Source organism: Halichoerus grypus, chromosome 3 (genome assembly GCF_964656455.1).
Source record: "Halichoerus grypus chromosome 3, mHalGry1.hap1.1, whole genome shotgun sequence".
In the NCBI taxonomy this organism is placed as follows: Eukaryota; Metazoa; Chordata; class Mammalia; order Carnivora; family Phocidae; genus Halichoerus; species Halichoerus grypus.
Genome location: NC_135714.1, coordinates 208,614,810 through 208,639,735, shown reverse-complemented (window position 1 = coordinate 208,639,735; position 24,926 = coordinate 208,614,810). Strand labels below are relative to the sequence as shown.

Sequence of the window (24,926 nt, the reverse complement as noted above, 5' to 3'; positions counted from 1 at the left end):
TGTTTAGAACCAGGGAGAAAACCTTTTCCCTCAATTGTTCTTTTCAAAGATGGCTGCTCAGCATTGACACAGAAAAACATCCAACATAAAACTGGAGCCGTTCACAGCTGCAAAAGGCCCAAAGTGGTCAAAATGTAGTGACCACAAAGACAGGAACTTGTGCCCCCAGGCAGGCCTCCTGTGCGCAGGGGTGGCTGGGGCACTGGCGTGCCTGTGCAAGCAGTGCTGGGCTCCACAGTCTCCCTCAAGGGGACAGAAGTAGGAACCTGCTCTGACGGATGCGCTCAAGGCAGCACCCCCTGATTGGAGACAGGGGCAACCCCTCATGAGTTCCAGACGTCCTGGTGATTCTTGGGCACAGCCACGAAACTCAGCTTCTTCATGACCTGGGGAAAGATGGGGGGCCAGCCCAGCACCCTCGGGTCCCACAGTCCTCTGGGGCCAGCCCAGCAGCTGCCGCAGGTCCTCCAGGGGACAGCCCTGCAGCCTCAGGTCCCGCATGGCCTCTGGGGACAGGCCCTCATGAGTTCTGGGTGTCCTGGTGATTCTTGGGCATGGCCCGAATCTCAGCTTCTTCATGACCAGGACCAGCCCAGCAGCCGTGGGTCCCACAGGTCCTCCGGGGCCAGCCCCTCATGAGTTCTGGGTGTCCTGGTGATTGTTGGGCACAGCCCAAATCTCAGCTTCTTCATTACCGGGGCCAGCCCAGCAGCTGAGGGTCCCACAGGTCCTCTAGGGACAGCCCAGCAGCCTTAAGTCCCACATGGCCTCTGGGAACAGCCCCTCATGAGTTCTGGGTGCCCTGGTGATTCTTGGGCATGGCCCGAATCTCAGCTTCTTCATGACAGGAGCAGCCCAGCAGCTGTGGGTCCCACAGGTCCTCTGGGGGACAGCCCAGCAGCTGAGGGTCCCACAGGTCCTCCAGGGCCAGCCCAGCAGCTGCAGGTCCCACAGGTCCTCCGGGGATAGCACCTTGGTGGGCTTGTGGTCCAGCAGGTACCTGTTCAGGTGACTCTCGCTGTGCCACATGGCCTCCATCCCATTGGCCAGGTCGACTCCCATCGCCTGGTGACAGGCCAAGGTCATTCAGTGAACCTCTGCCACCGACCCCTAATAAATGCCCGCATGTAGTAAATGTTGCCCTGGTCCCTGGGGATATGGGCCTAGGACTGTGGCCGGCGCTCGTAGCTGAAGTCCTCACGGGCCACCCAGTAGAAACTGGGGTAAAGGGTGCCATAGAGAGGGGACAGGATCTCCATACCCATGTGGTCACGGAACTTCAGGTCTGCGTCCGCGCACACCAAGTCATCCACCTCATGGAGAAAGTGCTGTTCCCAGAAGCAGCTGATCATCGCCACACACTGCATGGACACATCCTGCCAGTGCGGGGTGCCGCAGACCTCAAGGACCACCACCCTCTGACCCTGCCAGAGGGGCACACAGGCCCGGCAAGCGGCTGGTCAGTGAAGATGTAGTAGGTAACCCTGAGTGCACCATGAGGACCACCACCCTCTGGCCTTCCCAGAGGCACACATGGGGCCCTGCAGCCGGCTGGTTGGTGAAGACCTAGTAGGTGACTCTGTGTCCCACCATCATAGGTGACCCTGTGTCCCACCATGAAGTGCTTCTCAGCCATCTGCAGGAACAGCTCCAGGAAGACCACATAGCTACAGCGGCAGTGGACAGGGTGGGAGGAGGGTCACTGCCAGAGGCTGGCAGCAGGACCCCAAAGTTGGGGGCTGTGCACGTGTGCACCTCCTTCAAGGGGGCAGGCCCTGGGCTGCTTTGAGCAACAGCCACTCTCCTGACCTGTCCTAAGCAAGTCTGCCCATGAGCCCTCCCTACCTTCTGCTCCCAGAGATGAGGGCCATCAGCAACCCATCTTACAAAGGGAAGCCTAAGGCTTAGAAGGTTGAAAACCCATGCAATCCCACATGGGCTCCAGCATGCTGGAGCCAGGAACATTCCCCCTGTGCTGAGCTCACGGGCAAACCCACAGGTCCTGTCCCCACCTGCCAGGAGTTGAGCACCTTGGGGCACAGCCCTTGTTTCTGTGCCCTACAGACTGGGTAGAACCAGCAGGACCAGCCACCTGCCCCACTTTGTTTTGAGTGGGATGTCGCTGGCCCCCACAGAGCTGTCTCCAACTCCTGTACGGTCCTCCCTTGAAGGCTACTGGGCATCCTGCTAACAAGGTCCTCAGTAAACCACTGGTATTCCTAGGAGGCGTCACCCTAGAACTCCCCCAGATCAGTTCCAGCTCATGCGCAGGGAAGAGGAAAGAGGACCTCTGGAAGAAGAGGGGGCTTGCCTAGGCCCCAGCCTTGAATCCAAGGGTGTGAGCTTCCGGATCCAGGTCTACATCTCCCCGGCCCTAAGAAGTTGGGAGTCTTGTCCAACTGCCTCACATGGCTGGTCCCCCTTTGAGGGTATTACCTGTTCCCCACCATGGGGAAAGCATCTCCCCCATCGTCAGGCAAGTGTGGTAAACCCCTCTGAAACTGATTTTCTGTGCACACACTAAGGCTACTTCCCTGTGCCCGCCCCATACCTAGAAGGTTAGTAAAGTACTCACAAAGGGAAGGCAGGCACTGCATTTAAATAGGGGACAAGCACACACACACTCAGCAGGCATAAGTCAGGTCATCAGGGGGCCAATCGAGGCCCAGCCAATGGGGAAACAAGCCAGACATGAAGCGGGGGGGGGGGGGGGCATGAGCGCCCTTGGCAGAGGGCACAGCCAATGCAAAGGCTTGGAGTCAAGCCTGAGGCACACGTGGGACAACCACACCCCTGGGTGGCCCACAGAGGGGCGGGCCATGGTGGAAGAGGTGAGGCTGGAAAGGATAGGCAGGAGGGGAGCAGACCACAGAGAGGCCCAAAGGTTATGTTCCGAAAAGATCACTCTGGTTACTGGAGGAGAATGGGCTCTGTGCAGAAGAGGACAGGGAGACACTAACCCTAACCCAACCATAACCCTAACCCCTAACCCCTATCCTAACCACTAATACAACCCCAATGAAATCATCACAAAATCAGCAAAATACATCCCTATACCTTTCTTAAAATAGATGTAAGAATCCAGATCAGAAAAATTGCAAAACCAAGAGCTCATAAATATATTGTGTACCATAAGCAAGTGACTCTTCACAAACACCTCAAAGGTTATTCAATAGAGTGAAACCAAGCAATGTTATACACCGCAATGAATTTTTAAATAAAAACATGTGGTCATATTAACTGATGCAGAAAAAGTTCTAACCAAAATCCAATATCTGTTGCTGACATAAACACTCATGAAAGCAGGAATAGGGGTAATTTTTTCAATAAATCTATAGCAAACACCATGCTCAACTCTGAAGATTGACAGCTCTACTCTGAAATCAGGAACAAGGACAGGATGCTAGTTTTCACAGGACAGATACTGCATGATTCCACTTATATGAAGTATCCAGAGACACAAAGTAGAATGTGGCTGCAGGGGCCAAGGGGAAAGGGGAATGGGGAGTTGGTGCTTCATGCATACAGAGTCCCCCTCGGGGAGAAGGAAAAAGTTCTGCAGAATGAGGTACAACCGTGGGAACTCAGCTAAGGTCAGAGAACTGTGTACCTGAAATGTTTTAAGTGGTCAATGTTATTATGTTTAATCACAGAGAAAAAATGAATGAGGGACTGATGCATGTCACAATGTGGATGGACACTGAAAACAGCCCCAGTGACAGAAGCCAAACAGAAAAGTCCACTCAGATTGGGGCCATCTGTGCTCCTTAAATCCATCAGGGTTGTGCAAATAAGGGAAAGTCTCGGGAGCAGTTCCAGAAAAAGAAAACTGGATCCAAATGGAAAAGACATTTCAGACCGTGGGGCAGGTGGTGACAGTTGAAGTGGGCCTGTGGTCTGGGTTAAAATGTGGAAACAAGGATGAATTCCTCATTCAGGGTTATGTGGTGGTTCCGCGGGACAGTGTCCCTGTTTGGGGTAAAACGCACTGAAGTATTCGCGTGACGTGGTAAATATAGTACGGAAAGGACAGATGGGGGGGTCTGAGTGTGGAGATAAAGTGTATTTGTGCTGCTGTCACAAGTTTACCGCACTTTAAAATCACCGCAGAGTCAATTACTTTTCCAAACAACCATGGCAGCACCAGGTCACAGAAGCAGAGACGACATCAAACTTCGTGATGGAGGCCAAGTCCTCCCAGATCCAGTTCACCCACCATGGAGAGGCCACTCACCCTTGTAGGAGGACACACGTTAGCAAGAAACCGGTGGCCCCTGTGTCTTGGGTGCAGTAGAAGCAGTGGGATTTGGATTTCCAATTTTCCACAACGCTCCACAACTGGTTAGAACTGTGAAAATGCATGAAGGGAAGCCTCAGTAAAGTGGATTAGGGATGCCAGAAGGGGAGGCTGGAGGGGGGAGCCTACCACAGAGGGTCAGTTACAGGAACAACTGTGAGTTACAGACCCAGCATTAGAACCCCCCACAGGAGAGACTCATCAGTCACAGACCCCAAAGGGGAAGATGTAGGTTTCACCTCCTACAAGAAATCCACCGCCCCTGCAGCTCCACGGGTAAGAACCCTCCATCACCCCGAACCCTTGCTTTTCTCCAGTGGACTTTCCCTCAAAACAAGCTTCCCAACTCCCCCCCACCTTCTCCATGAAATACTGAACAGGTGACAGACCTGCTCTCTGACACCCCCCGTGAGACACTGAAGACAGACATCGAGGGAGACACACGGAGATGGGAAGACACTCTGAGCTCAGGGAAGAACCAACACTGTGAAAATATCTACTCTCCCCCACCTTCTCCATGAAATACTGAACAGGTGACAGACCTGTTCTCTCACAACCCCCATGAGACACTGAAGAATGCTATACGTGGTGTCAAGATGGCATCCTCTCATGTGTTCTCCACCCGAAGAACTCAGTAGCTCAGCTGCTTTGAGGACCACCTGGGGGCTCATTATTGAAAACTTAGGAAGAAGTGACTGACAACAGGACAGACAGAGGATAAATACTGAGAGTTGTGAGAACTATCAGAGACTGTTTGCTCTGGGCAGGGCTACAATTTGCCGATCTAAACTCTCAAACAAATCTTGGGACTTTCCTGGGAGATAGACAAGATGGCAGAAGAGTAGGGGACCTTGTTTCATCTGGTCCCTGGAATTTAGTTGGATATCTTTCAAACCATTCTGAACACCCATGAATTCAGTCTGAGATGGAAGAAAATATATCTGGATCTCTACAAGCAGAAAAGCTACTGCTTTTTGCAAGATAGGAGGTACAGAGACATGAATCTGCAGGAAGATATTGGTAGATAAATGGGAGGGGGGGAGCCTCCATAAGCCAGTTCATGGAAAGTGATACAACACAAGAGTGCAAAATCAGAACCCTTAGAAATCTGCTCCAGTGAGAGACATCCCTTTCTGAAAGGGGCTCAGGGGATGAAAAGGGCAAAATCTAGGTGGGATCCTGAGACCACAATAATCCAGGAGTCACAAAACAAATGGGGGTGCCAGAACTGGTGGAGTGCCCAAGCAGTGGAGCAGGGAAACTGGTTATGGTCAGCGAGCTCAAGAGAGGACTCTCAGTCGGGTCACCATAAACCACAAGCCAGGCCAGTCAAGTGACTGCTCTTTGCCTGAGCACCCTGAAAATGACTGGAATGCATGGGCCATTTACCATCCCCTGGAAGGGGTGACACAGGTGTGCCCATGACTGGGCAACAGCTCTCAGGGCAGTGGCCACAGAAAGGACAGTAGGGCGACACCCAGCCCTCTCCTGGGAGCAGCAGAGCAGGGTACATGTATGAGCCCACAACCACTCTCAGTCCCAGGACATACAAAAGGCAGTGACACGGGTCCCTTGGACTCCTCCCAAGAGGATTGTGGTGGGCGTGCACCGCAAGAGTCAGCAGAGTTTGGCACACACAAAAGTGAAGACTGTTTGTCTTAGAGGGTTTACTGAAAAGGGGGCACCATGATCTTTCAGCTCTGGGCCAGAGAACCAGGCATCGCCGTATTTACTCTGATCCTCTAAAGAGGCACAGAAAGCCTCCAGAGAACAAAAGCCACACAGAGGACCAGCTTACACTGAGCCCAGCCCCCTCGCAAGGGGTGGTGCAACTTCACCCAGGCAAGGACACCTTAGAAGCAGAACAGCAGGCCCCTCCCCCAGAACACAGACTGGAAGAACAGGTGGACAACTGGTTTATGGATCCCACAAGACTGTAAAACTCCAGTGCCAGGGGAAAATAGTATATTGAAATCAAGGTTTTTTTCTCATGATTCATTTATCTTTCAGTCTAAAATTTTTCTTTTCTATATATATAAGTTTTACTTTCCTTGCAATTTGGGGATGTAAGGTCTTCTAACACACAGACCAAAATTCACTCCAGAACAAGTGGAGCACCCTGCTTTGTCCACCCTGCTGTATTATAGCCTCTCCCCCAACCCCACCCCCACCTTTGTGTTTTGTTTTGGCTTGCTTTGCTTTTCTGTAATGGTTTCTGACTGCTTCAGATTTGTCTAGGGTGTATTTTGCTTGGGTTGTGGTTGATATTTTGGACTCTGCTCACTCACTCATCTGTCCACTGTTCTCTGGGGAAAATGACTATAAGGAGGAATTCACAACAAGAAAGAACCAGATATAATGCTCTCTGCCATAGAGCTAATTGATATGGATATAAGTAAGAGATCAAAGATGGTATTCAGGATAGCAATTATAAAGTTAATAGCTAGGCTTGAAGAAAGCATAAAAGACTGTAGAGAATCTCTAAGTGCAGAAATGAGATCTAATCAGGCTGAATTTAAAAATGCTGTAACTGAGATGCAGTCTAAATTAGATGCTGTAACAGCTATGGTGAATGAGGCAGAAGATAAAGTAAGTGATCTAGGAGATGGCTAATGAAAAGGAAGGAGAGAAAGACAACAAATAGCCCATGAAGAAAGGTTGAGAATTTAATGATGCCCTGTAATGAACCACTGTCAGTACTATTGGGGTGCCTGAGGGAGAGGAGAGAGAGAAAGAGAGGTCCAGAAGGTATATTTGAGCAAATCATAGCTGAGAACTTCCCTAATCTGGGGAAGGAAACAAGCATTCATGTCCAAGAGGCAGAGAGGACCCCTTCCCCCACCAAAAAATCAATAAAAATAGATCAACACCCCATGTATAATAGTGAAGCTTGAAAATTTTAGGGAAAAAAAAAAATGAGACGATCCTGAGAACAGCTTGAGATAGGATGTTCCTTACTTACAGAGGGAAGAAAATCAAACTAATATCAGACCTATGCACAGAGACCTGGCAGGCCAGAAAGGGCTGGCAAGACATATTCAGGGTACTAAATAAAAAGAACATGGAGCCAAGAATACTTTATCCAGCAAGGCTGTCATTCAGAATGGATGGAGAGATAAAGAGCTTCCAGGACAGGCAGAAACTGAACAAGTATGTGACCACTAAGCCAGCTCTGCAAGAAATATTAAGGGGGATAGTGCAAGCAAAGAGAGACCCCAAGAGTAACATAGAACAGAAAGAAACAGACAATCTACAGAAACAGGGACTTTACAGACAATACTATGGCACTAAATTAATATCTTTCAATAGTTACCTTGAATGTAAATGGGATGAATGCTCCCATGAAAAGACACAGGGTTGCACATTGGATAAAAAAGGAAGACCCATCCATATGCTATCTGCCACAGACTCTTTTTAGACCTAAAGACACTTCCAGATGAAAAGTGAGGTGGTGGAAAATGATTTACCATGTTCATTGACATCAAAAGAAATCTGGGGTGGCAATCCTTATATCAGACTAATTGGATTTTTTTTTTTTTTCAGGGTTAAGCAGGTTCCTTTTATTAGGGTTTGGGATGAATATTCAGAAGGGGAGGTCCCATCATCGCATATAATGGGCAGGCATAAAGATGCATATGCCCACTCAGAAGACATGCCAATACATACCTTGTGTGTTATTTTTTTTTATTTTTTTATTGTTATGTTAATCACCATACATTACATCATTACTTTTAGATGTAATGTTCCATGATTCATTGTTTGTGCATAACACCCAGTGCTCCATGCAGAACGTGCCCTCTTTAATACCCATCACCAGGCTAACCCATCCTCCCACCCCCCTCCCCTCTAGAACACTCAGTTTGTTTTTCAGAGTCCATCGTCTCTCATGGTTCGTCTCCCCCTCTGATCTCGCCCCCTTCATTCTTCCCCTCCTGCTATCTTCTTTTTCTTTTTTTTTTCTTAACATATATTGCATTATTTGTTTCAGAGGTACAGATCTGAGATTCAACAGTCTTGCACAATTCACAGCGCTTACCAGAGCACATACCCTCCCCAGTGTCTATCACCCAGTCACCCCATCCCTCCCACCCTACCCCCCACTCCAGCAACCCTCAGTTTGTTTCCTGAGATTAAGAATTCCTCATATCAGTGAGGTCATATGATACATGTCTTTCTCTGTTTGACTTATTTCGCTCAGCATAATACCCTCCAGTTCCATCCACGTCGTTGCAAAAGGCAAGATCTCGTTCCTTTTGATGGCTGCATAATATTCCATTGTATATGTACCACATCTTCTTTATCCATTCATCTGTCAATGGACATCTTGGCTCTTTCCACAGTTTGGCTATTGTGGACATAGACTAATTGGATTTTAAGCCAAACATTCTACTAAGAGATGTAGAGGGACACGATATCATACTTAAAGGTCTATCCAACAAGAAGATCTAACAATTGTAAATATCTCTGCCCCCAACACGGGAGCTGCCAATTATATAAACCAATTAATAACCAAAGTGAAGAAACATTGATAATAATACATTAATAGTAGGAGACCTCAACACTCCACTCACAACAATGGACAGATCATCTAAGCAGAAGATCAAAAAAGAAACAAGAGCTTTGATTGTCACACTGGACCAGATGGACTTCACAAATATATTCAGAACATTCCATCCTAAAACAGAATATTCCTTCCTCTCGAGTGCACATGGAACTTTCTCCAGAATAGATCACATACTGGGTCACAAATCAGGTCTCAACCAGTACCAAACCTTTGGGATTATTACCTACATATTTTCAGACCAGAATGCTTTGAAACTGGAACTTGATCACAAGAACAAATTTGGATGAAACTTAAACACTTGGAGGTAAAAGGGTATCCTGCTAAAGAATGAATGGGTCAAACAGGAAGTTAAAAATAACTTAAAAAGGGGTTTCAGGGTGGCTCAGTCCTTAAGCGTCTGCCTTCGGCTCAGGTCATGATCCCAGGGTCCTGGGATTGAGCCCCATATCAGGCTCCCTGCTTCGTGGGAAGCCTGCTTCTCCCTCTCCCACTCCCCCTGCTTCTGTTCCCTCTCTTGCTGTGTCTCTATCAGATAAAAATTATATATATATATATATATATTTTAAATAACTTTAAAAAATCATGGAAACTAATGAGAATGAAAACAAATCAGTTCAAAACATCTGGGATACAGCAAAGGTGGTCCTAAGAGGGAAGTACATTGCAATACAAGCCTCTCTCAAAAAATTAGAAAAATCCCAAACAAAAGCTAACTTTACACCTAATGGAGATGGAGAAAGAACAGCAAATAAAGCCTAAACCTAGCAGAAGAGAAATAATAAAGATGAGAACAGAAATCAATGAAATACAAACCAGAAGTACAATAGAACAGATCAATGAAACTAGGAGCTGTTTCTTTGAAAGAATGAATAAGATCAATAAACTTCTGGCCAGACTTATCCAAAAGAAAAGAGAACAGACCCAAATTAATAAAATCATTAATGAAGAGGAGAGATCATAACCAATACCAAGGAAATGCAAACAATTTCAAGAAAATATTATAAGCAACTATATACCAACAAATTAGGCAATCTGGAAGAAATGGATGCACTCCTGGACACTTATAAACTACCATGACTGAAACAGAAAGAGGTACAAAACCTGAACAGACTCATAACCAACAAAGAAATTAAAGCAGTAATCAAAAACCTTCCAAAAAACAAGAGTCCAGGCCAGATGGCTTCCCAGTGGAATTCTATCAAACATTTAAAGAACTAATACCTATTCTGCTGAAACTGATTCAAAAAAAATAGAAATGGAAGGCAAACTTCCAAACTCATTCTATGAGGCCAGCATTACCTTGATCCCAAAACCAGACAAAGACCCCAACAAAAAGGAGAATTACAGACCAATAGCCCTGATGAACATGGAAGCCAAAATTCTCACCAAGATATTGGCCAATAGGATGCAACAGAAAATTAAAAGGATTATCCACCATGACCAGGTGGGACTATTCCTGGGATGCAAGGGTGGTTCAACATTCGCAGATCAATATGATAGATCACATTAATAAAAAGACAAGAACCATATGGCCCTCTCAATTGATGGAGAAAAAGCATTTGTCAAAATACAGCTTCCTTTCCTGATTAAAACTCTTCAAAGTATAGGGATAGAGGGAACATTCCTCAATATCATAAAAACCATCTATGAAAAGCCCACGGTGAATATCATTCTCAATGGGGAAAAAATGAGAGTTTTCCCCTAAGGTCAGGAACACAGCAGGGATGTCCCCTCTCACCAGTGCTGTTCAACATAGTACTAGAAGTCCTAGCCTCAGCAATCAGACAACAAAAAGAAATAAAAGGCATTCAAATTGGCAAAGACAAACTCTCACTCTTCGTAGATGACATGATAATTTATGTGGAAAACCCAAACACCCCCACCCCAAAATTGCTAGAACTCATACAGAAATTCAGCAACATGGCAGGATACAAAAATCAATGCACAGAAATGATTTGCATTTCTATACACTAACAATGAGACAGAAGAAAGAGAAATTAAGGAATCAATCCCATTTACAATAGCACCAAAAACCATAAGATACCGAGGAATAAACCTAACCAAGAGGTAAAGGACCTATACTCTAGAAACTGCAGAAAACTTATGAAAGAAATTGAGGAAGACAAAAAGAGATGGAAAAACATTCCATGCTCATGAATTGAAGAACAAACATTGTGAAAACGTCTATGCTACCCCGAGCAATCTACACATTCAATGCAGTCCTTATCAAAATACCATTAGCATTTTTCACAGAGCTGGAACAAACAATCCTAAAATTTGTACAGTACCAGAAAAGACCCTGAATAGCCAAACAAATGTTGAAAAACAAAATCAAAGCTGGTGGCATCACAATGTCTGCCTTCAAGCTATATTACAAAGCTGTGATCATCAAGACACTATAATATTGGCACAAAAACAGACACATAGACCAATGGAACAGAATAGAGAGCCCAGAAATGGACCCTCAACTCTATGGTCAAGTAATCTTTGACAAAGCACTAAAGAATATGCAATGCAAAAAGTCTCTTCACTAAATGGTGTTGGGAAAATTGGACAGCCACATTTAGAGGAATGAAACAGGACCATTCTCTTACATCATACACAAAGATAAACTCAAAATGGATGTAAGACCTCAATGTGAGACAGGAATCCATTGAAATCCTGGAGGAGACACAGCAACTTCTTTCAAGACACGTCTCCAAAGGCAGGGGAAACAAAAGCAAAAGTGAACTATTGTCTGTGTCAAGATAAAAAGCTTCTGCACAGCAAAGGAAACAGTCAACAAAACAAAGAGGCAATCCATGGAATGGGAGAAGATATTTGCAAATGACAGTACAGACAAAAGACTGATATCAAAGGTCTATAAAGAACTTCTCAAACTCAACACCCAAAAAACAAATAATCCAGTCAAGAAATGGGCAGAAGATATGAACAGACATTTATCCAAAGAAGACATACAGATGGCCAATAGACACATGAAAAAAATGCTCCACATCACTTGACATCAGGGTAATACACATCAAAACCACAATGAGATACCACCTCACACCAGTCAGAACGGCTAAAATTAACAAGTCAGGAAACCACAGATATTGGAGAGGATCTGGAGAGAGGGGAACCCTCCTACACTGTTGGTGGGAATTCATAGTGTTGTAGCTATCAGGTTTGGTCAGCAAACCCTGAGATGGCAAATGAGAGGCTTACTTCAACTCCTTAGGAGAAAGGAGAGGCCTGGGGGCCAGACGCTCTAGTGGAGAAAGGCCTCGAGCCAAGCTCTCTCTCTGCTTTTATTGTGAGTTTAATTAACACACCATGGGCAAGGCAAGGAGTTCGTGAAGTACGTGACCATTACAGGTGCCTGCATTTAAGCATTTACTCCCTGATGAGACCCTTGAGCCACAGTAAGAATCTGGCCTTGTTCAGCCAAGTAACTTCAGAGGAGGCCCAGCATTCTGGGAAATCCTACTTTTTCAATTAATCTCATCCAGGGAGGCATATTCAAGTCAGGTTTTATCTATCCAGGTACTGTGAATCCCCACATTCATCCACTCTGGAAAACAGTATGGAGATTCCTCAAAAAGGTAAAAATAGAATTAGCCCATGACCAAGAAATTGCACTACTAGGTATTTACCCCAAGCAGTCAGTCCCCAAGCAGCCTGTCTGCCTGATGGGGTCCCTGCTTCTCCAGCCATCAAGGCTCCCAGGGATCTTTTGTGGGTGGATTCATCAGCCTGCAGGCCACCTCTCAGTACTAGAAGGCAGTGCAGTTGCCTCCAGACCAGGCTTCAAGGGGCATATGAGCATCGGTGCCAATTAAGGTTTTGAATTAGTCTGATTGCAGGCACCACCAAATAGCCTACTACTGTGACCCAGCATTTTACCACAGCTGCCATGTTTCAGGTCCCTAGCTCCTCGGATCTGTGGGGACTACAAATGCCCTCTCCATACCTTGTCAGCCACCTTGGGCTCCAGGGGACCCACCATTCTCATGGAGTACCAGGTGGATTTCAGAGCAACTGAATGTCTTCAGGGTGGAGGGAGCTCAGAGCAGGACAATCTTTCTGAGGGGCAGATGGAACCTAGTGGACAGTCCGTTCCCATTTGGACTGGCTGCCTGCTGGGGTCCCAGGCCTCTCCACCAGAGGAGGCTACCGGGTGTCTTTCTGGAGGGAACTCCAACTATCCCTCTTCCTTCGCTGACAAAGCAACCCAGATTCTTCCAGCTCTGCCTTCAGGGGCAATATGTGCAATTGTGTGGGATAAGTTTTGGGTTGTGCAGATGCCAAGGAAGTCTGGGATCCAGGTTCCAGGCCTGGGCTCTGCATTTGATTGCCCCTTTAATGCCCAGGCCATCCATGGCCTGTGGTGGCCCAGAATACACAGTTGGCTATTAGTGGAGCTCCAGCTGCACATGAGCCAAGGGTCGCTGCCTTGCCACCTTCCCTGCAGGGCTTCTGGTGGGCTGTTGCAGTCAAACCAGTCCCCCAGGAGACTGCTCTGGAACCTGGGCTCTAACCTATGGTCCCTCATTTCAATTACAGGCCACATTTTGTGAGTGGGCTGCCCGTGAGGGTGCTGTGTGCCCTCCCTCCTCCACCCTCTGTGTAGGTATGGGCAGTGGGCCCCCTGACAACCTGGTCAGCTCATGCACACGCAGTTGGCCACCTTAGTTACCCTGCGATTTTCCACCATTTCTCTTGTTGCCCATTGGGCTTGAGACGGTCACCTACACATGTACAACCCAAGGCGGGGAGAGTGCTTCCTCCCCAAAATTCTTTCAAATAAGGCAGCTTCAGACTGGCCCCCAAAAGTCCCTTTGTCAACATGGTGCCTGAAGGGCCCCCCAGCTTTTCACATAGCAAAGGCTTACAGAGATGTGTGTTGAGGTCACCCTGGCCCCATTAGTCCCCTCCAAGGCCTGGGCTCTACTTATAGTCCTCTGTTTTATTTGCAGGCAATCTTTTGAGGCTTCACTACCTACCCATGCACAAGTGACCCCTCTTTCTCCCACCTGTTTCAGCCAGTTTCCTCCTGCCCTGTTAGCCTCAGACCGGTCCCCCAAACATGTGCACCCCCAGGGTGAAGAGTGCTTCCTCCCTCAAATTCTTTCAAAGGTGGCAACTTAATACTGGGTAAAGGCAGTCCCTTTTTGAACTGGGTGCCTGATGGATCTTAGGGCTTCTCAAAGAACCAGGGCAGGTGGATATCTGGTTGTCTCAGCACCATTTGTGAAAGAAACTATTCTTTCCCCAACTGAATAGATTCAGGTGTTTAATCCATTTATTTTTAATGTTTTTTATACTTGAATGTACACCTGTCATTTTATAGTTACTTCCTGTATGTCTCATGTCATTTTTTGGTTCCTTTATTCTTCTTTTGGTTCTTTTTTACATTAAGTGAATATTTTCTAGTGTAACATGTTAATGGCTGTAGTGATTTTTTCATTGTACTTTTTGTTTCTTAGCAGTTGTTTTAGGGTATACCACCTACACCTTAACTCATCAGAATCTACTTCAGACTCATGCTTAATTCCACTGATACATAGAAACATTACTTGTATATATTTTGATGTGGATTTCTTTGATTTATCCTATTTAGTGAAATGAATTTTTTGGATATGTTCAGTAATGTTTTCATCAAACTTGATAAGTTTTCAACAATTATTTCTTTGAATATTTTTCAGCTTCTTTCTCCTCCTTCTGGTATTTCCATAATGAGTACTTTGGTGTGCTCAGTGGTGTTCCACATCTGTCTGTGGCTCTGTTCATTTACTTTCATTTTTCCCCTCTCAGTTCTTCAGACTGCACTATCCATCTTTAAGCTTAGTTTTTCTTTTAATTCAAATCTAAGTTTTTCTTTTAATTCAAATCTACTGTTAAGCCCCTCAACTCCAGAAATTCCATTTGTTTTTTTTTTTTTTTTTAAGATTTTATTTATTTATTTGACAGAGAGAGACACAGTGAGAGAGAGAACACAAGCAGGGGGTGTGGGAGAGGGAGAACCAGTCTTCCCACCAAGCAGGGAACCCGATGCGGGGCTCGATCCCAGGACTCTGGGATCATGACCTGAGCTGAAGGTAGACGTTTAATGACTGAACCATCCAGGCGCCCCTCCACTTGGTTTATTTTTAAAAATGATTTTTATCTTTTTTTTTTTTAATGGTCTCTACTTGATGAGGCATTGGTATCATACCTTCCATTACTTCTTTAAGCATGGTTTTCTTTTTTTCTTTGAACACATTTATAATGACTGCTTTGATGTCTTTGTATGTTAAATCTGACATTTGGTCCCTGACACTGGTGGTTTCTGTGGCCTGCTCTTTTTCTCATATATTGGTCACACTTTCCTATTCTTTACATGTCTCACATTTTTGTTGTTGTTGTTGTTGTTGTTGAAAACTAGTCATTTTGGTACCATATAGTAGTTTTGAAAACTACTATGCTCCTTCTTTGGGACTTTTTAAATTTGCTGTTTGCTTTTTTGTTTGTTTAATGATTTGGATGGACTGTTTTAGCAAATTTCCCCCACAGTGTGAAGCCTGTGGCTGCAGCCTTTTCATGTGCATGACCATCCAGGGATGAGAGTATCTTTGTCTTTTCCTGATTGCTCTGTTAAGATCTCTACCTCATTTGGTATCATACCAAACGATTAATTGTAATGGCTGGCTGATTTTATTATTGTTAACGTCCTGGGGGCACAGATTTCTTCACAGTCTGATCCAATGTTTCAGGGGCCGTTTTCAAGACCACTCTTTGAGTTTTGTTTCAATCCCAGGAGTGCTCTTTCCCTGGTTCTCTCTACAGTGCTCTTTCCCTGGTTCTCTCTAACTGGCTTACAGTGTAGCTTGGTCTCCCATAGAGTTTCAACCTTGTCTTACTGGTTTACCATTAAAATATCCATGAGGCATGAACTTTCCAATACTTTGCTTCAAATAACTTCAGTTCCTTTGGACAGAACTTCTGGGTGCTTTGTTCTTAGGGACTGCCTCTGCCTCTGGCAAAATCTCTGAGCCACTGTTTCAAAGCTGGAGGGCAGGATGACATCCTTTCTTAATGAACAGTGCATTGGCCATGAGTGGTAGCCTTTGGTCTTCTTGGCTTGCCTCTCCTATTATTGGATTTTGCTTATGGGTGAGCTAGGGCAAGGGTGACCAGGGTCCCAGTATTGTTGGCCTGCCATGCCTAGTGTAGACAGCATCCACCCTATGAATGGGGTTGGTGGAGGAAGGGAACCCTCAACCTCCTGGCCATATCCCTAAGAATGCAGCCTCAACAACTCACAGCTGGAGGCAATGAGAAATAAAGGTATTTTGTCCTTCCCAGTGATATATTACATCTCTTGACTGGGAACTGAGGGGAGAAGGAGCCTTATTTTCTTGGCCACACTTGCCCAGAGTGGAGTTTCCATTACACTGCTGAGCAGGAATAGGGAACACATTGTGCCTCAATTGTCATAGATTCTTGCTCTTACTGAGATTTAGTAGATTTTCTTGAATAAATATTACTTTTTTTGCTGTTGGAAAATTGATAGAACAATTTTAGAGACTGAATTTTAAAAAATCACCAGTTACAGTTGTTCTACTGGGCAGTAGGTCTGTGGAGCTCCCCACCTCACTATTCCTGAAGTACCATTATAATTTATAAAAATTTCTTTCAAAATCACAACTGAATTAAAAATTCACAACAGAATATGAACACAAGAATTATCTTACAGATATAAAACAAGACTTGAAAAAAAGAATATGTCATGAATTTCAATAGAATATTCCACCATGGGGATGCCTGGGTGGCTCAGTCGGTTAAGCATCTGCCTTTGGCTCAGGTCATGATCCCAGGGTCTTGGGATCGAGTCCCATATCTGGCTCTTTGCTCAGCAGGGAGCTTGCTTCTCTCTCTGCCTGCCGCTCCCCCTGCTTGTGTGCGTTCTCTCTCACACACACACACACAAATGAATAAATAAAATCTTTAAAAAAAAATGAAAATTCCACCATGGATAAACCACATGGTCTAATAAGATCCAAACACAACCTTTAATATACCTGGTAGAAAAAGACTCCTTTCCTTAAAATAAATTAGCTTTCTGGCTTTATAATCCTGCCAAATAAGGAATGCCTTTACTAAAACTCATGGGCAAATGTCTTAAAAAGGCATTTTGAGGAAAAAGAAATATATGAATCCATAGGAAAATAATTTCAATTCTATTCTAATTAGAAAAATTGAAATTGAAAAGTTGAGGGTTTTTTTTTCCTAACATGCCATATATTGAAGTGGTTGTTATAAACCAGTAATGTTGCATATATGAGAAAATGCTCAGGCACATAATCTATGTGAAAGAGTATAAATCATTTTGGAAGACAATTTGCCATTATCTTTCATAATTAGAAATGTGCAAACCTGGGGTGCCTGGGTGGCTCAGTCAGTTGAGCACCTGACTCTTGCTTTTGGCTCAGGTCATGATCTCAGGCTTGTGAGATCTAGCCCTGCATTGGGCTCTGCACTTAGAAGGGAGTGTCCTTGAAATTCTTCCTCTCCCTCTGCCCCTCACCCTGCTCAAGCCCTCTCTCTCTAAAATAAATAAATAATTTTTTTAAAAACTGTGCAAACCTTCTGAACTAGATCCCCCTAATTTTGTTTCTAGGAATTTACATACATGCATACATACCATGACTTTCCCCAAAATATTTGTGCAGTATTGTTTTCATGTGAAAAGTTTAAAACAACATAGGTGATCATCAGGAAGAAACTAGTTAACTAAACGTTACCTAACTTTAACAAAATTACATAATATGCATGTGCTCATAGGGAAGCATGATCAAGATATATCATTAAGTAGAAGCATAGATTGCATGGCAGAGCATTGTATATATTGTATTCTATTTGTATGATATAACATAGCATATTTTCCATAAACTTGTAGAGACATTATTGGTTTATTTGGGGGAAATGTACCTCAGGTTAAGAAAGTTACATATTTAGGGGCACCTGGGTGGTTCAGATGGTTAAGCATCTGCCTTCAGTTCGGGTCATGATCCCAGGATCCTGGGATCAAGCCCCACGTCCGGCTCCTGGCTCAGCGGGGAGCCTGCTTCTTCCTCTGCCTCTCCCCCTGCTCGTGCTCTCTCTCTCTCTCTGTATCCCTGTGTCTCGAATGAATAAATAAAATCTTAAAAAAAAAGTTTCATATTTAATTGTCACTTTATACTCTTGTCGATTTTATTTTGTTATTTATTTATATATTTATTTATTTTTACTCATCAATTTTAAAGCTGAATCTGTTACTCAAAATAAATTAAAAGTTTGAAAATAATTAAATACAATTTACTTTGATTCTTTAGGCCTTAGGTCTAGTCATGAAACAAACTCGATATAATAAAGAACATATCATTTTATCATTAATATAATAACTTGAATGCATGTTTTATAATGCATAGATTCTATCTCTGACAGAACCATTACATCCCACAACTTCAAAACTTTCCAGCTCCCTAAGTTTTGTAATATTATAATCTCAAAAATAAAATTATTACCTGATAATTTTTTCACAATATTTCAAAGAAAGTAATGAGTTAAAAATAGATTTGGTTTTTAAAAAATATATTGAATAAGGGCGCCTGGGTGGCTCAGTCGTTAAGCGTCTGCCTTCGGCTCAGGTCATGGTCCCAGGGTCCTGGGATCGAGCCCTGCATCGGGCTCCTTGCTCTGCGGGAAGCCTGCTCTCCCTCTCCCGCTCCCCCTGCCTGTGTTCCTCCTCTCGCTGTATCTTTCTCTGTCAAATAAATAAATTAAAAAATATATATATATATATTGAATAATTAAAATGATTCTTGAAAATACTTGTTTTAATTTCAGAACCTTGTCTTAGTCAAAACAAAACAAAACAACCACACAGAGTATCTCCTAGATTAACTCATATTCTTTGTGATTTAAATTTCAAATTGTTGGGACACCTGGGTGATTCAGTCCATTAAATGTCTGCCTTCAGCTCAAGTCATGACCCCAGGGTCCTGGGATCCAGTCCCAGAATCCCAGCTCCCTGCTCAGCAGGGAGTCTGCTTCTCCCTCTCCCTCTGCCCCCCACTCGTGCTTGAGCTCTCTCTTTCTCTCTCTGTCTCTCAAATAAATAAATAAAATCTTTAAAAAATATAAAAATTAAAAAATAAATCTCAGATTGTTTGGCATTTACTACTGGCTATATTCTACTAGACTCACTTTCCCACTAATGGTTTGTTTGTATGTTTATTTTTTCTTCTTACAAAATAGGGTAGTTCAGAGAAAAAGATTAGAAGTTTTATTTTCTGAAATGTGTGGTAATATTTCCTGAAAGCATAAAATTATTGACTATAAATCACAGAAAAATATTCAATGGTTCTGGCCTCCTGTGTTTTCATTACATTTTCCCCCAATTTATAAGTAAAAAAGACATAATTTGACATTTATTTCATGGAATAATTGGTTTATTCAACCAATGTCTTCCATATTCTAAAGGTGTGAAAAAGGAAAACCAGAGGCAACCAGTAGGAATGTTGAGGATCAGACTATGTTTCTCTCTTGAGTAGCTTGTTCTTGCTTACTGAGAATTTGATGAACTGTTACATTTGCCATTTCTCTCCCTCTGGATAACTGGAGGAAAATTTCTCAAGGATTCAGAATAAAGACACTAATATTTAATGTTTAAAGTCAGAGAAAGAGCAAGGAAGATTTTCACTTAAGAGAAGAGCATGACTCACAGATTATCAGTAAAATGTTGCATGGAGTTGCTGGGGTTTATGATCTCACTTTGATTCTGCACTATGAAATTTAACTTCTCTCGGTGCTCTTTGAAGCTATTAAAGTTTCAAGTGCATTTCATAGTAGGTCATGGAGCAAAACTACCTTTAACTTTTCTCTCTTAGAGGATAAAGACAACAAAGAATCAAAGTGAATCAGTTAAAACTCAGCCCCAAGTTTTCTTTCATGTTCAGATGCCAGGCAGTCATCAAAGTAACGTTGGGGAATAACCAGATCCCCAGGGACTGGCAGCTTCCTTCTCCCATGTGTAGCCAACTTGTTAAGCGGCTGAAATGTCCCTCTAAGGAAGACTTGAGGGAAAAATCTTTAATAGTATTTTGTTGCATTGTAGGGTCCTTTCTTCAAGCTGCTCTCCTTCTCAAGTGAGAGGATCTGGGTCTGTGAACTGGTCATGAATCCCTCATTGTGTTGATTCAAATTATCTTTCTGCCCTTAGACCCATATCTTTTTCTGCTAATATATTCCAACTAACATCTTAGTAGGTCACCAAGTATTTTATTTTTAAGAATCCTGTGATAAATTATCCATCACCACAAATCCCTGGAGGTCAAAACTCATGTGGCTTAATTGTAGTAATGAGTTCCACCTTGTTAGGATGGCACCTAATTTTCCAGGACATTATTATTTTATCATTATTTTCAATATCAGGTGGCCTAATTCCACTGCTGCATTCCCCACCATCATCACTGGTCCTTGGGAGTTAGATACCACAGAACATTTTAAGAATACTAATGCCCGCCTTACCAAATCATTTCTTAATGCCTTCATGAAGAAAATGTTCTCCAGGCTTTCCACATGGTATGTTTAGAGGGTGGCTGAGCATATTGCATTAGAGAGATTCCAAAATTCCCATCTTCCTGAGCCCACTAATTCCTTTTTCCACAGGGTACCAGGGAATTTCCATCTTTTCAACCTTATTTACCATAGACTGTCATTGAGTTCAAACTTCAGGTAGCCAATGTGGAAGACAGCCAGTTCCTCATAACCTGTGCTCTGGATGATAGCACCAATGCCATTAAATTCAGATCATTCAAGTGTTATATTTCATATTCTTTAACATCCACTCCCGTATGTGCTTTCAAACCTCTGCTAATGCAAACCTTAAGGAGCTGCATTCCTTTCAGAGTAAAATACAACATTCTTGTGGAACAATACTTGAATGTGTGTAATAACCCTGTTTTGTCATTATAATTTTCCCTGATGATTAGCAAGTACATTTCCTTTTCTATTTGCATTTATTTTTTTTTTATTTCCAATTTCTAATTGAAGTATATTTGACACATAATGATACTTTAGTTTCAGGTGTACAACATATTCAACAACTCTATATGTTATGCTATACTCACCACAAGTGTAGCTACCCTCTGTCACTATACAACACTATTATGATACACCTGACTATATCCCTTATGCTGTACCTTTTATTCCCTTAACTTACTCATTCCATAACTGGAAGCCTATACCTCCCACTCCCCTTCACTCATTTTGCCCATTCCTACCCCTCTCCTCTGGCAACAGTTTGTTCTCTATATTTGTGGGTCTGTTCCTGCTTTTATTTGTTTTGCTTTTTAGATTCCACATGTAAGTGAAATCTTATGGTATTTGTCTTTCTCTGTCTGACTTATTTCACTTAGCATAATACCCTGAAGTTAAATACCTTTTTATGTGTTGGTCATTTGGATAGGTGAAGGGACTGTTCTTCTAGGTTTTCTATCTTTTTATTATTGATTTGTAGGAATTCTTTGGATAGTTCTTTCTTTGAGATAGATAGACAGACACACACACACACACTCACACACACATTGTGTGCATTGCCTCTCTTAATGGACCTTTTGGTAAAGAGATGCTCTTAATTTTACTATTTTTCAATTTAAACAAATTCTTCTATTATGGTTAAAACTTTGTCTTATTTCATAGATCTTTTCCCACTCAAAATTCATGATGAGGGGCACCTGGGGGGCTCAGTCCGTTGGCATCTGACTCTTGATTTCACTTCAGATTATGATTTCAGGGTCATGAGACTGAGCTCAGCCAGAGTCTGCTTGAGATTCTCTCTCTCCCTCTCCCTCTGCCCCTCTCCACCCTGACTCACACATGCGCTTTCTCTAAAAAGAAAAAGAAAGCTTTAAAATTCATGCACAATATTATTTAAATCCATCTTGTGGTACTTTTCACATTTATACACATAATCAGGTTGAAATTGATTTTTGTGTATAAGGTTTAAATGTCTTTTCTCCCACAAGGACATCCATTGACCTGGAACCATATATTGACTGTCTTCTCCTTCCTGCACCACAGGACAACATAGTCATGAATTAGGTGACTGTCCATGTGTCGGAGCTGTTTCTGGACTCTACACTATTCCATTGGTCAGTTTGTTTAGCTTCCTTCTCAAATATAATGTTTGCTAGAAATTTAATCATCATCAAGATATGGAATTTGTTTCTATTCCAAGTTTGCTAAGAATCTTTGTTTTCCTGTAAATGAATGTTGAAATCCTTTCTTGAATCTATGGAAATAATCTTATTATTCTTCACTTTTATTCTGTCAGTATCATGGATTAAATTAACAGAACCATGTGGTGATTGATTTTTCAAATATTAGTCCGACCTTGCGTAGTTGGAGTAAAGCCTCCTATTGACATATATTAACCTTTATTTCTGGATTTGATTTCTTACTATTTTGTTAAGGATATTTGCATCTATGTTCATGGGAGATATCGGTGGGAAAATTTTCCCTTCCTTTCCTTGTTTTCTTTTTCTTTCTTTCTTTCTTTCTTTCTTTCTTTCTTTCTTTCTTTCTTTCTTTCTTGTTTCTTTCTTTCTTTCTTTCTTTCTTTCTTTCTTTCTTTCTTTCTTTCTTCTTTCTTTCTTTCTTTCTTTCTTTCTTTCTTTCTTTCTTTCTTCCTTTCTTTCTTCCTTTCTTTCTTCTTTCTTCCATTCTTTCTTTTTTGTGTGTGTAATATCCTTGTAAAGTTCTGAGGTCAATTTTATGCTGACCTTATAAAAATAAGCTAATAAACTTGTATTGTTTATTTACTACCAATTTACAAAATAGATTAATGTACCTATTGTAATGAACACAAAAATTTGAAACCAAGTGTGATTTGTTATCACATCAACTTCAGCATCCAATTTATTTTCATATTTTATTTTGGCAGCATAAGTTTGAGGAAGTCCTGATTGAGGCAGAAAACAGTTATAAGTGAAACTATATTTTAGCCAATTTACATAATATATTAGGATTCTTTTAAAGTAGATAGACGTGGCAGGAGCATTTGAGATCTGCACAGAAATGATTTAGTCTTAACAGGAACAGAATGGTGAGTCAGAGTAAAAATTTATAGTTAGCATATTAAGTTTTTGCATTTTTGTTAAAGTGTCATGATAGTTTAAAGATTTAGTAAATCATAATTTGAATGTAGCTTTTGTAGAGTGCTTCCTCCTTCCCCTTATAGCACAATGCTTGGACTCCCTAGAACATGCTTTGTGGCCACAGCTGTGGACAAATTATCAAAGGTGATAATTGGTGACTTAGGAAGACATTCTGATCTTAGAAACAACCCTTGGCCATTTGGAACATTGATGCTAAAGTGGAAGCAACATTTTTAGGTATGATTTCACTTTTCAGTGATGACTACTACTAAAATAACTTGACAATGATTCATAGGTCACACATGGCCAATTTCTTAACTGGAAACTTCTTGTAAAAGATGTCAATGTCCTGCTGTCTCCATGGAACCTTTTTCTTTTCCAATCAGCCTCTTCATGCCCCATTAAACTCCTTATTCCTTAGTGTGTAGGTAAGGGAGTTCAAGCTGGGAGTAACAATGGAATAAAAGATACTGAGAAGTTTACCTTTGTCCTGATTTGGACTATTTCCTGGCTGGATGTACATGTAGATAACTCCTGTAGAAGATGGACACCACAATGACGTAGGAGGAAGAGGTCCCAAAAGCTTTCTGTCTCACTGTTACAGATCTGATCTTGAGCAGAGCTACAGCAATGGAGCCATAAGAAACCAGGATGAAAAGAATAAGAACAAGAACTATAATCAGGCACATGGCAAATGAGGCTACCTCCATGGCTACGGTATCCACACATGTAATCTTGATCATTGCAAACATTTCACAAAAATGTGATCCAGGTGGTGATTCCCACATCAAAGAAGACTCATGGCATAGGGGGAAACTACCATGCAATTAATAACACCAACTACCCAGGTGATGGCCACAAGGACCTGGCAAAGTTGGGGGTCCATTATGTTCATATAGTGCAGAGACTTGCAGACAGCACTGAATCAGTCATAGGACATCACAGGCAGAAAAATGCATTCCACTGAGCACAGTACCATATCAGTGAAAAGTTGAAGGACACAGCCACCAAAGGTAATCCTCTTGTCTTTGCCCTAGACATTGGCCAACATCTGTGGTACTGTATTTATGGTATAACAGAGATCCAAGATGGCCAAAGGAATCTAGGATCAGAGTACAAGGGATGTACTAAGGAAGAAGTACATGGGGCTTTGGAGATGGTCATCTAGGAAAGACAGCAGGACGATGGCCTTATTTCCCATCAAGGCAATGGTGTAGAAGAGAAAGACAACCCCAGAGGTGATCATCTCCAGCTGGGGCAGCCCTAGGAATCCAAGGAGTATAAATCCACCAAAGTGACTATCATTAACCATTATTTTTCTTTTGTCTTAGTAGCAATTCTGAAGATGGAATAATAAAATATTAGAAGCCAATAATGTGTGTATTCAAAAACCTTTACCACCAGATTCAAATCAGGAATTACATTCATGAAATGGATAATAGTTTTATTATAATCCATATAGATGTAATTTTTCATTGGTTCAGATAATGTAAAATTTAAGCTCTGACAGCCAAGAGTAATGGGTTAATGCATAGATTTTTTGAATATAAAATGAAATGTTCAAATGCAAGTTATAATAGAAAATTAATTGATGAAACCTAAAATCTGTATCAATCACTAGAGTATATAAAAGAACACTTGTTGAATTTAATGCCATTAAATGTCTTTTAATGTGGCTAGTCTTTTTTTTTAATTTTATTTTATTATGTTATGTTAATCACCATACATTACATCATTAGTTTTTGATGTAGTGTTCCATGATTCATTGTTTGTGTATAACACTCAGTGCTCCATTCAGTACGTGCCCTCTTTAATACCCATCACCAGGCTACCCCATCCCCCCACTCCCCTCCCCTCTAGAACCCTCAGTTTGTTTCTCAGAGTCCATAGTCTCTCATGGTTC

General features: G+C 42.6%; 1 pseudogene; it reads right to left on the bottom strand.

Annotated features, from left to right (window-relative positions):
- Positions 1–732: 732 nt before the first annotated feature.
- On the bottom strand, positions 733–23,733 carry LOC118522007 (histo-blood group ABO system transferase 2-like; annotated as a pseudogene).
- Positions 23,734–24,926: the final 1,193 nt, after the last annotated feature.